The sequence below is a fragment of the Notamacropus eugenii genome, chromosome 3 (assembly GCF_028372415.1).
Source record: "Notamacropus eugenii isolate mMacEug1 chromosome 3, mMacEug1.pri_v2, whole genome shotgun sequence".
NCBI lineage: Eukaryota > Metazoa > Chordata > Mammalia > Diprotodontia > Macropodidae > Notamacropus > Notamacropus eugenii.
The window spans coordinates 3,810,746-3,825,063 of NC_092874.1; the positions used below are offsets into that span (position 1 = coordinate 3,810,746).

The 14,318-nt window shown below is 38.0% G+C and overlaps 1 pseudogene; it reads left to right on the forward strand.

Moving 5' to 3' along the window:
• Positions 1–10,307: 10,307 nt before the first annotated feature.
• LOC140532371 (ras guanyl-releasing protein 3 pseudogene) lies at positions 10,308–13,127 on the forward strand (annotated as a pseudogene).
• Positions 13,128–14,318: the final 1,191 nt, after the last annotated feature.

The window sequence follows — 14,318 nt, forward strand, 5'->3', positions numbered from 1 at the left end:
AGGCAAAAAAGGTAAATTACAACACAGGAATAGGCACAAAAACATACTATAATAGAGGGATGAGGGGAGGGAGATAAGCATTGTTTGAGATTGACTCTCATTTGCTTTAATTCAAGGAGGGAACAACAAACTCAGTTAAGTAAACAAATCAAACTTGCCCTGTTGGAAGGATGAGGGGAAAGGAGAAAGAAAAGGGAGCAGAGGTTAGGTTAGATGGGAGGGAATAACTAGTAAGGGAAATGGAGAAATAAAGGGAGGGAGGCTGATAGAAGGGAGAGAAGACCAAGGGAGGTGATGCTCAAAAATAAAACTCTATTGTGGAGGAGAGGGAAGAAATTAAAGTATAAACTGGGGAAAATGGGATGGAAAGAAAGACACAGATAGTAAACATAACTGTGAATGTGAATGGGATGAACTTTCCCACAAAGTGGAGGAGAATAGCAGAATGGAATAAAAACCAAAATTCTACAATATGTTGTTTACAAGAGACACATTTCAAATAGGTGAATAAACACTGGGCAAACACTGAGTAAAAGGTTGGAGCAAAATATATTATGCTTCACTTGATAACAAAAAAAAACCAAGATTAGCAGTCCTTATCTCAGACAAAAAAAAAAAAAAAAACAGAAATAGATCTAATAAAAAGAGATAAGGAAGGAACTGTATCCAGCTAACAGTCACCATAGACAATGAAGCAACATCACACACATATGTGCAACAAGTGGTGCAGCACCCAAATTCTTAGAGGAGAAGGTAAGGGAGTTAGAGGAAGAAATAGACAGAAAAAGTGTACTATGGGGGACCTGAATATCCCCATCTTTAAACTTGATAAATTGAACCTCAAATAAAACAAGAAAGAGTTAAGGAGGTGAATTGAACACTGGATAAGGAGATATGATAAATCTCTGGAGAAAATTAAATGGGAATAGAAAGGAATAACCTTTTCTTCCTCAGTACATGGCACATACACAAAAACTGACCATGTGCTAGGGTATAAAACCCTCACAGTCCAGAATGATGGGGTTAAACAACAAATCATAGAAACAATCAGTAAGTTAAATATAGAGAATGATAATAATGAGACAAGCTACCAAAATTTAGGGGATACTGTGAAAGCAGTTCTTAGGGGAAGTTTTATATCTTTGAATGTTTACATGAATAAAATCATTGAATGTTTACAAGAACAAAATGCCCAGTATATTGAATACGCAGCTGAAAAACACAGAAAAAGAACAAATTGAAAATCCGCAAGTAAATACTAAATTAGAAATGCTGAAAATCAAAGGAGAGATTAATAAAATCTAAATTAAGAAAGTAGTTGAACTAATAAATAAAGTAATAGTTGGTTTTATGAAAAAAAAAACAATAAAATTGATAAGCCTTTGGTCAATTTGATATTTCAAAAAGAAAAAAAGAAAACCAGATTACCAATATCAAAAATGAAGAAGGTCAACTCAACTCCAATGAGGAGGAAATTAAATCAATAATTAGAAATTACTTTGCCCAACTGTATACCATAAATTTGACAACCTAAATGAAACAGATGAATTTTTTAAAAACATAAGTTATCCGGATTAACAGAACATGAAGTTGAATACTTAAATAATCCCATCTCAGAAAAAGAAATTGAACAAGCCATCAATGAAATCCTTAGGAAAAGTCTCCAGGGTCAGAATGACTTACAAATGAATTCTATCAAACATTTAAAGAACAGTTAATTCCAATAATATATAGACTATTTGGGGAAATTGGCAAAGCAGTCCTACCAAATTCTTCTTATGGTACAAATATGGTTCTGTTACCTCAATCAGGAAAAGTCAAAATAGAGAAAGAAAACTGTAGCCCAATTTCTCTAATAAATGTAGATGCTAAAGTTTTAAATAACATTAGCAAAAAGAATGCAGCAACTTACAAAGAGAATTACACATTATGATCAGGTAGGATTTATACCGAGAACGCAGGTTTGGTTCAATATTAAAAAAAACTATCAACATTATTGATCATATGAACAGTAAAACTAACAGAAACCTTAGGATTATCTCCATAGATGCAGAAAAAGCTTTTGACAAAATACAATACTCATTCCTATTGAAAACAATGGAGAGCATAGGAATACATGGAACCATCCTTAAGATAATAAGGAATATCTACATAAAAACATCAGCAAGCATTATATGCAATGGGGATCAGCTAGTTGCATTTAAAGTAAGATCAAGGGTGAAACAATGAGGTTCATCATCCCCACTATTATTAAATATGGTACTAGAGATATCAGTTTTAGCAGCAAGAGAAGGAAAAGAAATTGAATAAATTAGAATAGGCAAAGAAGAAACTAAGTTATCCCTCCTTGCAGATGACATGATGATATACTTAGAGAATCCTAGAGAATCAAGTAGAAAATTCCTTAAAATAATAAACAAGGTCAGCAAAGTGGTAGGTTACAAAATAAACCCACATAAATAATCTACATTGTTATGTATTACTAACAAAGCCCAACAACAAGAGATAGAAAGAGAAATCTCATTTAAACGTATGGCAGACAATATAAAATATCTGGTAGTCTATCTGCCAAAACAAACCCAGGGACTATATGAACACAATTACAAAAGACTTTTCCCACAAACGAAGACAGATGTAAGTAATTGGAAAATATCAGTTGTTCCTGGGGAGGCTGATATAATGTAATAAAATTGACAATGTTACCTACCATTGCCATATCAAACTACCAGAAAATTATTTTCTCAAGATGCAAAAATAATATCAAAATTCATCTGGAAGAACAAAATGTCAAGAATATCAAGGGAATTGATGAAAAGTAGTGCTAAGGAAGGTAACCTACCCTTGCCAGATCTCAAGTTGTAATATGAAGCAGAACTCATCAAAAACCATTTGATACTGGCTAAGAAATAGAGGTGTAGACCAGTGGAATAAGTTAGGTATTGAAGACACAGTAGTAAATGAACATAGCAGTCTACTCTTTAATAGAACCAAGGACTCAGCTTCTGGGATAAAAACTCACTGTCTGACAAAAAACTACTGGAAAAACTCGATAATAGTGTGGGAGGAACTGGGCATAGACCAATGTCTGACAATGTACACAATAAAATCCAAATGTCAACATGATCTAGGTATAAAGAGTGATACTGTAAACAAATTACTGGAGCATGGGATAGTGTATTTCTCAGATTTATGGAGAACAGAGAAATTTATGAGCAATCAAATAATAGAGAATATTAGAAGTGCAAAATGGGTAATTTGATTACATGAAACTGAAAAGTTTTTGCACAAACAAAACCAATGCAATTAAGATTAGAAATACAGCACAAAACTGGGAAGGAATCTTTTACAACTAGTGTCTGCAATAAATCCCTCATTTCTAAAGTAAATAGAGAACTGAGTCAAATTTACAAGAATACAACCAATTGATGAATTGTCAAAGCATAAGAATACACATTTTTCAGAGGAAGAAATTTAAGTTGTCTATACTCATAGGAAAAAATGATCTAAATCATGAGATGCAAATCATAACAATTCTTAAGGGGGGAGGAGCCAAAATGGCGGAGTAGAAAGAAGCACATATGCTTAGCTCTTACCCCACAGCCCCAAAATACCTGTAAAGAAGAACTCTCAACAAATTCTAGAGCAGCAGAAGCCACAGAACAATGGAGTGGAGGAGATTTCTATTCCAGAGATCCTAGGAAAACTGACTGGAAAGGTCTGGTGCACACTGGACCCAGAGCAGAGCCCAGCCCTGCCTTGGCCATGCTGCACTGAGAGGAACAGATCGGAGCAGGCTTCAGGGACAGAATCTCCATCAGCAGCGCAGATCCCTCAACCCACAGGCACCAAAGGTCAGTGAGAGGGTCTCTTCTGCTGGCTGAGAGGGGAGCGGGGTGTCCCCATAACTCAGGCCCCCTCAGGAGGCAGCAGCAGAGGCAGCAGCAGACAGGGGCTCCCATAGCAGGCAGTAACCTGCATCCATTGTTGAAGATCTCCACCTAAATACCCTGAGGGAACTGAGCCCCATGTGGCGGCCCTGCCCCCACCTGAGCAGCTGGACTTAATTTCACACTGAATAGCAACCCCGCCCCCACAGAAAACCGCTGAAGCTTGGGAACAGGTCATTTGAATCTCAGCCCCCAAGTGCTGACTTGGCGGAACTGGAGGTGGGTGGTTTTGGAGAGGAAACTCAGAAGTCAAGTAACTGGGTGGGAAAATGCCCCAAAACGGGGAAAAAATTAAGACCATAGAAGGTTACTTTCTTGGGGAACAAGTGTCTCCTCCCATCCTTTCAGATGAGGAAGAAAAAGGCTTACTGTCAGAGGAAGTCAAGGCCCTTGCCTCCAAAGGGAACTTAAATTGGGCTCAGGCAATAGAAGACTTTAATAACAAGTTAGCAGCTTACTAAAGGAGAACAAAAGAAAAAAATGCTCAGGAAAATAACAGCTTTAAAAAGAGGCTAACTCAACTGGAAAAAGAGGTCCAAAAATCCAACGAGGATAAGAAGGTTTTAAAAAGCAGAATTAGCCAAATGGAGGAGAAAGTTCAAAAGCTCACTGAACAAAATAATTCGTTGAAAGAGAGAATTCAGTTCAGGCAAATGAATGATAATGAGTTAAACCAAGAAGTTAGTAAACAAAACCAAAAATTTGAAAAAATAAAAAATAATGTGAAAGAACTCATTGGAAAGACAACTGACCTGGAAAATAGATCCAGGAGAAACAATTTGAAAATTATTGGACTACCTGAAAGCCGTGATCAAAAAAAGAGCCTAGACATTATCTTCCATGAAATTTTCAAGGAAAACTGCCCTGATGTTATAGAATCAGAGGGCAAAATGGATATTGAAAGAAGTCATTGATCACCTCCTGAAAGAAACCTGAAAAGAGAAACTCCTAGGAATATTGTGGCCAAATTTCAGAGTTTCCCAGATCAAGGAGAAAATACTGCAAGCAGCTAGAAAGAAACAATTTGAGGACTGTGGAATACAATCAGAATAACACAGGATCTGGCAACTTCAACATTAAGGGATCGAAGGGTTTGAAGTGGGACATTTCAGAAGCCAAAGGAACTGGAATTTTAACCAAGAATCACCTACCCAGAAAATCTGAATATAATACTTAAAGGGAAAAAATGGTCATTCAGTGATATAGACGACTTTCAAGAATTCATGCTGAGGAAAAGACCAGATCTGTATTTAAAAATTTGACTTCCCAAGACAAATATCAAGAGAAGCATGAAAAGATAAACAGAAATGAAAAATCATAAAAGACGCTCTAAAGTGAACTGTTTGCAGTACTACATGGAAAGGAAATATTTTTAACTCGAATCTTTTCTCAGTATTTGGGTAGTTGGAGAGATTGTACATACACATACACACATACACATAAATAGATAGACAGGGTGTGTTATATCAGAAGAGAGGATATCCACACACACACCCACACACGCACGCATGCACACACACACTAAACTAAAATAAAATAAGAGGTGAAGGAGGAAAATACAGGGAAGAGAAAGGGAGTAATGGAATTGGGTATGCTATAACTCATAAAAGAGATAAGAAAAATTTTATTCAGTGGAGAACATAAGGGCGAAAAATAAAGGGGGAAAACCAAAGCTACTCTCCCCATATGTGGCTGAAGGAGGGAATAACATGCTCACTAAATTTGATATGAAAATTTATATCACACCACAGGCAAGTAGGAGAGGAGGTGATAAGTGGAGTGAGGGGAATGTTAGAAGGGAGGGCAAATGGGAGAAGGGAGTCACTAGAAATAAACACTTTCAATAAGGGACAAGGTCAATTGTAGGGGGAAAAATAAGGGGGGATAGGGTAGGTCAGAGGGCAATATAATTAGTATTATTCCATATGATTACTATGGAAGTCTTTAGCAAAACAACACATATTTAGTCTGTATTGAATTGCTTGCCTTCTCAGTGGGGCTGCGGAAGGAGGCGGTGAGGCAGAGAAGTTGAAATTCAAAGTATGAGAAACGAATGTTGAGAATTTTTATTGCATATAATCGGGAAATAAGAACCTCAGGGATACGGGTATGGAAATTCATCTTGCCCTTCAAGAAAAGAGAGAATATAGGGATAGGAGAGGGCTGGGGTGTGATGGAGGGGAGGGTACATTGAGGGAAGGAGTAATCAGAATGCAAGGTATTAGGAAGCGGGGGGAGGGGAGCGATGGGGAGAAAAATTGGACATGTTACAAAGTGAGGTAAATGCAATTAGTATTGAAACAATAGACTGAATTAATTACTGATAATAAATCAATGACATCTTTACTTTGGAGAAAAGAGTTTCAGTCTAAATTTCCTAAAGGAAGGTCACCTCGGGTAAAATTTGGCATTGATGGAAAAGTTAAGGTTTTAACGGTAAATTTGATTTTATGATTGCCATTTAATCAGGAACTAGAACATGTATAAAAAGGCATGTAAGCCACTTATGACTTGCCTCAAAAGATATTCCTTAGCCAAAGTGAAACTATAATCATATTTAAAACCTGGTTATTGAAACTTGCCGTTTTTATATGCTATGGGACTATTAAGTGACTGTCCTTCTGAGTCTAACTCCAGGTATGGGTAGCAAGACTTATATGAACTGATGCTAAGTAAAGGGAGAAGAACCAGGACATTATGCACAGTAACAGCCACAATGTGGGAGGACTGTTTCTGATAGACTAAGCCCTTCAAAGTAATGCAAGAACCTAAAACATTCCCAAAGAACTCTTGTGGCACGATCCCATCCACATGCAGAGAAAGAACTATGGAATCAAAAAGCAGATTGAAGCAGACTATCCTCTGTTGTGTTATGTTTCTTTTGGTTTGTTTTTTTCTCAGGGTTTCTCCCATTCCTTTTAATTCTTCTATGCAACATGACTAATGTGAGAATAAGTTTAATGAGAATGTATGTATAGAACCGATATAAAATTGCAGCATCTTGGAGAGAGTAAAGGGAGAGGGAGAAATTTTGAGAACTTTGGAAGTGATTGTTGAAAAGTGAAAACACATAAGTAATTAAATTTTTAGATAGTCATTGAAAGACTCCATTGATCACCTCCTGAAAGAGATCCGAAACTGAAAACGCCAAGGAATATTGTTCTCAAATTTCAGAATTATCAAGTTAAGGAGAAAACTTTTCAAACAGCCAGAAAGAAATAATTCAAATATCAAGGAGATATAGTTGGGATCTCACAGGACCTAGAAACTTCTGCTTTAAAAGATCAGAGGTATTGGAATATGATATTCTGAAAGGCAAAGAAGCCTGAACTACAACTACAAGGGATCAATTACCCAACAAAGTTAAGCATAGTATTTCAGGCAAGGAGATGGGAATTCAGTTACATAAGGGATTTCCAGACCTTCCTGGTAGAAAAAGCCAGAGCTCAATAGAAAATCTGATCTTCAAATACAAGACTCAAGAGAGTCATGAAAAGATAAACAGTTTTTCAGTATGGGCAACCTATTTACATCTCTAGAGGGAATGATGATATTTTTTAATCTTGAGAATTATATATATAATGACATTTAAAAGGGATATGCATAGATTGAGGAAGTAGGTATAAATTAACTTATGTGATGATAAAAACATAATTAAAAGATGTAAAGGGATTGTAACAGAAGAAGAGAGGAGGATGAAGAAAAGAGGTAAATTACGTCAGAGGAAGAGGCACAAAAGCATATCATGATAGAGGGAAAGAGGGGTAGGAGATGCATATTGTTTGCGATTTACTCCCATCTGATTTGGTTCAAGGAGGGAACAATATACTCAGTTAAGTATAGAAATCTAACTTGTCCTACAGGTAGTAGGGAGGAAATGGGAGAGAAGTTTGAGGGAGGTGGTATTCCAAAAAGAAAAATAGAAAAGAAACGTTAACTTCCTTTTCAGGCTCTTCTATAGCCCCTAATCAGTGTCTTCCTTGTGATGCATTTCAGTCTTCCTTAAACTTATGTAAGACCATTTAACTCTTCCATTATTTATAAATCATTGACAATATCTTGCAAAGCATGAACCGTTGAACTCTAGAGGAGTCCAACCAGAAACTGTGGAATAAGAGAACTTTGCATACCTTCATCATTTCATTGTGTAATTTTCTACATTATTTGTGTATGTTCGTCCTTCATTGCCAAAGAAGACCATTCCATCAGAGAAATAATGACATGACTTGCACTTGACTTTGCTCTGAGTGAGGGAGGGCTGTGCAGGTCACTAGCCTCACTTCTCCTCCAGAGCCATCTGAATCCAGTGAACAGATATTCATCAGGATGACTGGAGATGACCCAAGATGAGGCACTTGGGGTTAAGCAACTTGCACAAGGAGGTCACACAGCTAGTGAGTGTCAAGTGTCTGAGGTGAGATTTGAACTCAAGTCCTCCTGACTCCTACACTGGTGCTCTATCCACTGCACCACCTAGCTGCCTCTACATCATTTGACTAGTTAAACAAAGTCATAAAGCTGGTTTTCATTTTTTTTTACTACTCAAGTATATCAGAGGTTAAAAAAATCTTGAGTTGATACTTTTGCTGACGACTCAGGTCCCTAGTCCTTTATGGGTTTAAAGTTCGGTTTTTAAGAGGATGGAATTTTACTTGCTCTTAAACCACTAAGTTAGTACAATTATGTCTAAAGCCATTTAAGTCACTCATGTGTGTGACCTGATTTACTTTCAGTAGGGTCTTGGTAACTGGTTCACCTGATTATAGCTGTCATATAAAAATTGTGAGAACCTGATTGCCTGGTGCACATAATATTTGTGGATGAGTAAGTTACCCAAGGCATTCAATACAGTGTCGTATATCTCATGGAGTATATATTTGGGAAAGGAAACTATAACCCTCCAACCCATTCCATATATCTACTCATAAAAAAATGTATAGAGGAAAATGTAGAGGTAAGGAGTGATGCATTTTCTTAATTAAAATATTTTATTGATATTATTAATAGAGAAACAAATCTAGAAGACATTAGATAATGAATTTTAAATGTTACTTCTTTTTAAAGAGCCAGTCAGGTCCACAAAATGTATTGAGTTTATTGGGGGAAATATAATGATGGCATCCTGTATAGACATCTAGGAATCATTTTTATCTTCCTATTCACCCCCCCCCCCATTATTTCTGCAATTTGTAGAGCTGCAGGTCAACAGGCTAACTACTGCGTTTTTATGGCAACATTCATTGCTCTGTCAGCTCTGTGAAGATGTTGGATCTGACAGAGTGTTCACTTGTTTAGGTACTCATGGAGTGAGCTCAACAAAGCAACTAGATGGATAAATGTAGATTAATAAAAAGAAGTCATACTTCAGCAGAGAAAACCCATGATTTTAATTTCATTTGGATACTCATTCTTGGGAGGGAACAACAAATAAGTGCCAATTCTCTATATATTATCCTAATTCTATTTTTAAAATGGTGGATAGAGAAACTCTTCAAATATTCAGAAAGTTAATAATTTCTATTTTCTCTCCAAATACTCATTGGCAAGCTGGAAATGGCCATGGAATTCCAGACAATGTAGAAAAAAGAGCAGCAAGAAATTAGGGAATCAACAAATATTTTGAGTTTATTACCAATACATCCAAATTTAGTCTGAATGGAGCTTTGCTATTAAGATCTAAATGATACTTTCAGGTTACCAAAATATATAAGCTATGGTCTCTGGTAGGCTGGCATTTTCCATCAATGCAACCACACAAAAATGACTTAATTTATGTTGAGTTCAGAAAGTCGCCTCAGAGTTATCTAATGAGCTACAAGCTTTTTTCTGCACTGGTAGATAGAGTTCCCCACCTTGAAAAAAGTTCCAGATCCTTGCATGGTCTGCCATGTCTATCACCAGAGAAGGAAAATCATGCAGTACCACTGACCCACATGAGGGCAGAATTTCAAGGATTAATAACAAATAATTATGAAGTTTTCTAGTCAATGTTTGCCTGGTGTCTTAATTATCACCACAAGATCTCTCACCTTTGGTCATTTAACCTCTATTTAGATATATCAACAGTCATGTTGTCTCTGCCTTTCTACATTAGCATAACTCATGCTGAATTTTGTATAATTCATTCAAGTGATGATTTTTCTGTCCTGGACAACTATAAATTCTCCTAGCTATAGGAAATCTGTGCTCAGTTTCAAGCAAAGAAGGGGTGATTTGTAGACAGTGGTGTGCTGGAGACAGCTGATGCTATCTAAGAACGGTGGATAGTTAAATTTTGAATGTGAGAATTTATACCTCAGAAATTGAGAAATGTGACTGGAGGCAGGAAAACTAAGTTAAGAAAGAATAGGAGGAAGTGTGCTGGCCATTTAGCCAAACAATCTTTAATACATTGAGCTTAAAAGCTAGCAGCTTTACTGTACTGACTTGGAGTAAACAAATTGTATTTTTTCTTTCCCCATTTTTTAACGGGATTTGGATAATGGAGGTGATAAAAGTAATCAAAGTGAGAGAATAAGTTTCTAAGCATTTAGACATCCCAGAAAGAACCTCGAGCTGAAGAAAACTACAGGGAAATTGAGGCAGAACACCAAATCACCACGTCTTCAGGTTAAGGCCTATTCCTCCATTTGTTTTGTTTTCTTCAAGTTTCCTTCTACATGCCTAAAATAATGATGGCAGCATCCATTCATAAAAGTTCCAGTGCTAGATATCAATCTTGAAATCATTAGTTTTCCTGAAGGACACCTAAAAATGAAGCCTTCCCTTGACTGCTAATGGCACTCACTTCGATAATTATGGAAATGGTCTTCCTCTTGCTGAAAATGTCTCTAGTTCTTTGACAACGGCTTAGGAACAATGGGGTCAAGTACACTTGGGAAAGCGGTGACATTGGATGAACTGTTAAGCACATGCATCGAAATGTTTGATGACAGGGGAGAACTGAGCAACAGTTATTTGCCAAGAATCGTTCTTTTGATGCACCGATGGTATCTATCATCCACTGAGCTGGCAGGAAAACTTCTCTCAATGTACCGCGATGCTTGTGGGGAAGGATGTGATGAATTCCGCCTAAAGGTCTGCTACTTCATGAGATACTGGATTTTGGAGTTCCCAGCAGAATTTAACCTGGATCTTGGTTTGATTCATATGACTGAAGAGTTTCAGGAAGTAGCCAGCCAACTGGGATATGAAAAACATGTCAACCTCATTGACATATCCAGCATTCCTTCCTATGACTGGATGAGAAGAGTCACACAGAGAAAAAAAGTATCTAAGAAGGGAAAAGCCTGTCTACTGTTCAACCATCTGGAGCCCATTGAACTGGCTGAGCACCTCACTTTTCTGGAGCACAAATCTTTCAGACGGATTTCATTCACAGATTATCAAAGCTATGTAATTCATGGCTGCCTGGAGAATAACCCAACCCTGGAAAGATCTATTGCTTTATTTAATGGGATCTCTAAATGGGTCCAACTGATGGTTCTTAGCAAGCCAACTCCACAGCAAAGAGCCGAAGTCATCACAAAATTTATAAATGTTGCCCAGAAACTCCTTCAGCTACAGAATTTTAATACATTGATGGCCGTGGTGGGAGGACTGAGCCATAGTTCTATTTCTCGCCTCAAAGAGACCCATTCTCATCTTTCTTCAGAAGTTACAAAGGACTGGAATGAAATGACTGAACTCGTCTCCTCCAGTGGCAATTATTGCCGTTACCGCAAAGCTTTTGCTGACTGTGAAGGCTTCAAAATCCCCATCCTGGGAGTTCACTTGAAAGACTTGATCGCCGTTCATGTCATTTTTCCAGACTGGACTGACGATCATAAAGTCAATATTGTGAAGATGCACCAGCTCTCAGTGACCTTGAGTGAACTAGTCTCCCTCCAGAGCTCCTCACACCACTTGGAACCTAACATGGATTTAATCAACCTCTTAACACTTTCTCTCGACCTCTATCACACAGAAGATGATATTTACAAACTCTCATTGGTTCTGGAGCCCAGGAATTCTAAATCACCTACCTCTCCTACAACTCCTAACAAGCCAGTAGTGCCACTGGAGTGGGCATCAGGAGTGATGCCAAAACCTGACCTGACCATTATTAACAAGCACATAAGGAAGTTAGTTGAGTCTGTTTTTAGAAACTATGATCATGACCATGATGGGTATATCTCCCAAGTGGACTTTGAAAGTATCGCCGCCAACTTTCCTTTCTTGGATTCCTTCTGTGTGTTGGATAAAGACCAGGATGGCCTAATTAGTAAAGACGAAATGAGGGCTTATTTCTTGAGAGCTAAATCCCAACTTCAGTGTAAAATGGGACCAGGATTTGTCCATAATTTTCAAGAAGTGACCTATCTCAAGCCAACTTTCTGTGAACATTGCGCAGGATTTCTCTGGGGCATAATCAAGCAAGGATACAAATGCAAAGACTGTGGAGCCAACTGTCACAAGCAGTGCAAGGACCTCCTTGTGCTGGCATGCAGGAAATTTGCAAGAGGGACCTCCATGGGAAGCAGTCATGGTTCTCTGCCAGGCAGCCCGTCACTGCCTCCAGTTCAGGATGAGGTGTTTGAGTTTCCTGGTGTTGCTGCTGGACATCAAGATCTCGACAGCCGAGCCATCACCCTGGTGACAGGCTCCTCTCGAAAGATCTCCATGCGCCTTCAGCGGGCCACCACCAGTCAGGCCACTCAGACGGAGCCCATGTGGCCTGAGTCTGGATGGGGTGACTCAGGATCTCATACCTTCCCCAAAATGAAATCCAAGTTCCATGGCAAAGCTGGAAAGGACAAAGGCTTTTTTCGGTGGGAGAATGAGAAACCTGGGGGGCAGGTCAACATGAACATGGTGACTCAGAGCACAGAGTATGAACTGGACCAGAATGGAGCAGACACCAATGAAGCCAACCAAGAATGTGAGGATGGCTGACCCCTGAATGGGGAAACTGAATGTCTAATGAGTTTGGCAGTTGCATAAAGCAAGATGAGAAATCCTGAAGACCATGTTCCAAGTCTGGGAAAATGATCAAAAAAATATTCCTGTCCCAATAGTGTGATGGAAGGTCCCTGTCTGTGCAGCAGCAAATCAATGTACTATTTATTTCTCCTCCTCTCCCTCCCCCCCAGTGACTGATCTGTTAAGTATTTCAGAAACAATAATGAAGACTATTATATACCAACCCCCCCCCCAAAAAAAAAGAAATTGAGAAATGTAACAAATTAGGGTCTGATTGCCAAGATTCAAGAAAGTGATGAATAAAATATTAACAAGGCAGATTAAATTTAAAATGTTCCAAGAATAATTTTTTCCCTAGAGAATCAGCTGTTAAACATACGCCAGCATCCCCCTCCTTATGGGTCATGTGTATACTAAAATAAAGGACTGGTCACTTTCTCCAATACTCATGATGACTAAAATTTCTCCCAAATAGAAATGATGGAAAAAATCAAATCAATTTTGTCCATCTCCATGCTGATATAAAAAGGCAAGTCAATAATTTCTGTTGTGCTTATCCATTCCCCCTTCCCACATAACTCACCATGTTATGGTAGGATTACATAAGTCTATTTTCACTAGAACTCTTCTCTGCCACCTATCACCATGGAGAATCAAAATGTAGTAGGTTATTTTGGCTGGAATGAATGCATGACTTTGCTCTGTATTATAACAGAGAACTGGAGAACAGAAGAAATTTGGGCATTTGGGCATTACTTCAAAATATGCATAGATTCACTAATTCTGTTTGAAGGCCCACATTCAGCTGGTGTCTATTTTCTCTTCCCAGAAGTCACTGAAGCTAGTGAAATGTGAATAACTCAGCTGAGACGTTTTTGAAATCCATCCTTCTATGACAGAAACAAGAATCAAGACAATCAGGATCTCAATATTACTCCGAAAATGAGCTCTCAGGAAGCAGAAAATTATTTTAAAGACCTTGGAAAATGAGAAAAAAAAGATAGAAGATATTGATAACAGAATAGAATATGGCTTCCAGATTAGTGAAAAGAATTCAAACATTGATGAATAAAGATTGCAAGACAGGAAAATGAATCAACAGCTGATGAGGAAGAGGACACAGTGGAGAGAGCATAGAACTATAGTATGATTTCCTTGAATAGACTGAAAGAGAAATTAAAAAAAAATATGAAAGCACAACTTATTTTCTCCGCAAATGAAATAATTGATCATTTTTTTAAATTTAACTTTTAACATTTATTTTCACAACATTTTGGGTTACAAATTTTCTCCCCTTTTATCCCCTCCCCCCCCAAACCCAAGCATTCTAATTGCCCCTGTGACCAATCTGCTCTCCCCTCTATCCTCCCTCCCTGCCCTTGTCTCCGTCTTCTCTTTTGTCCTGTAGGG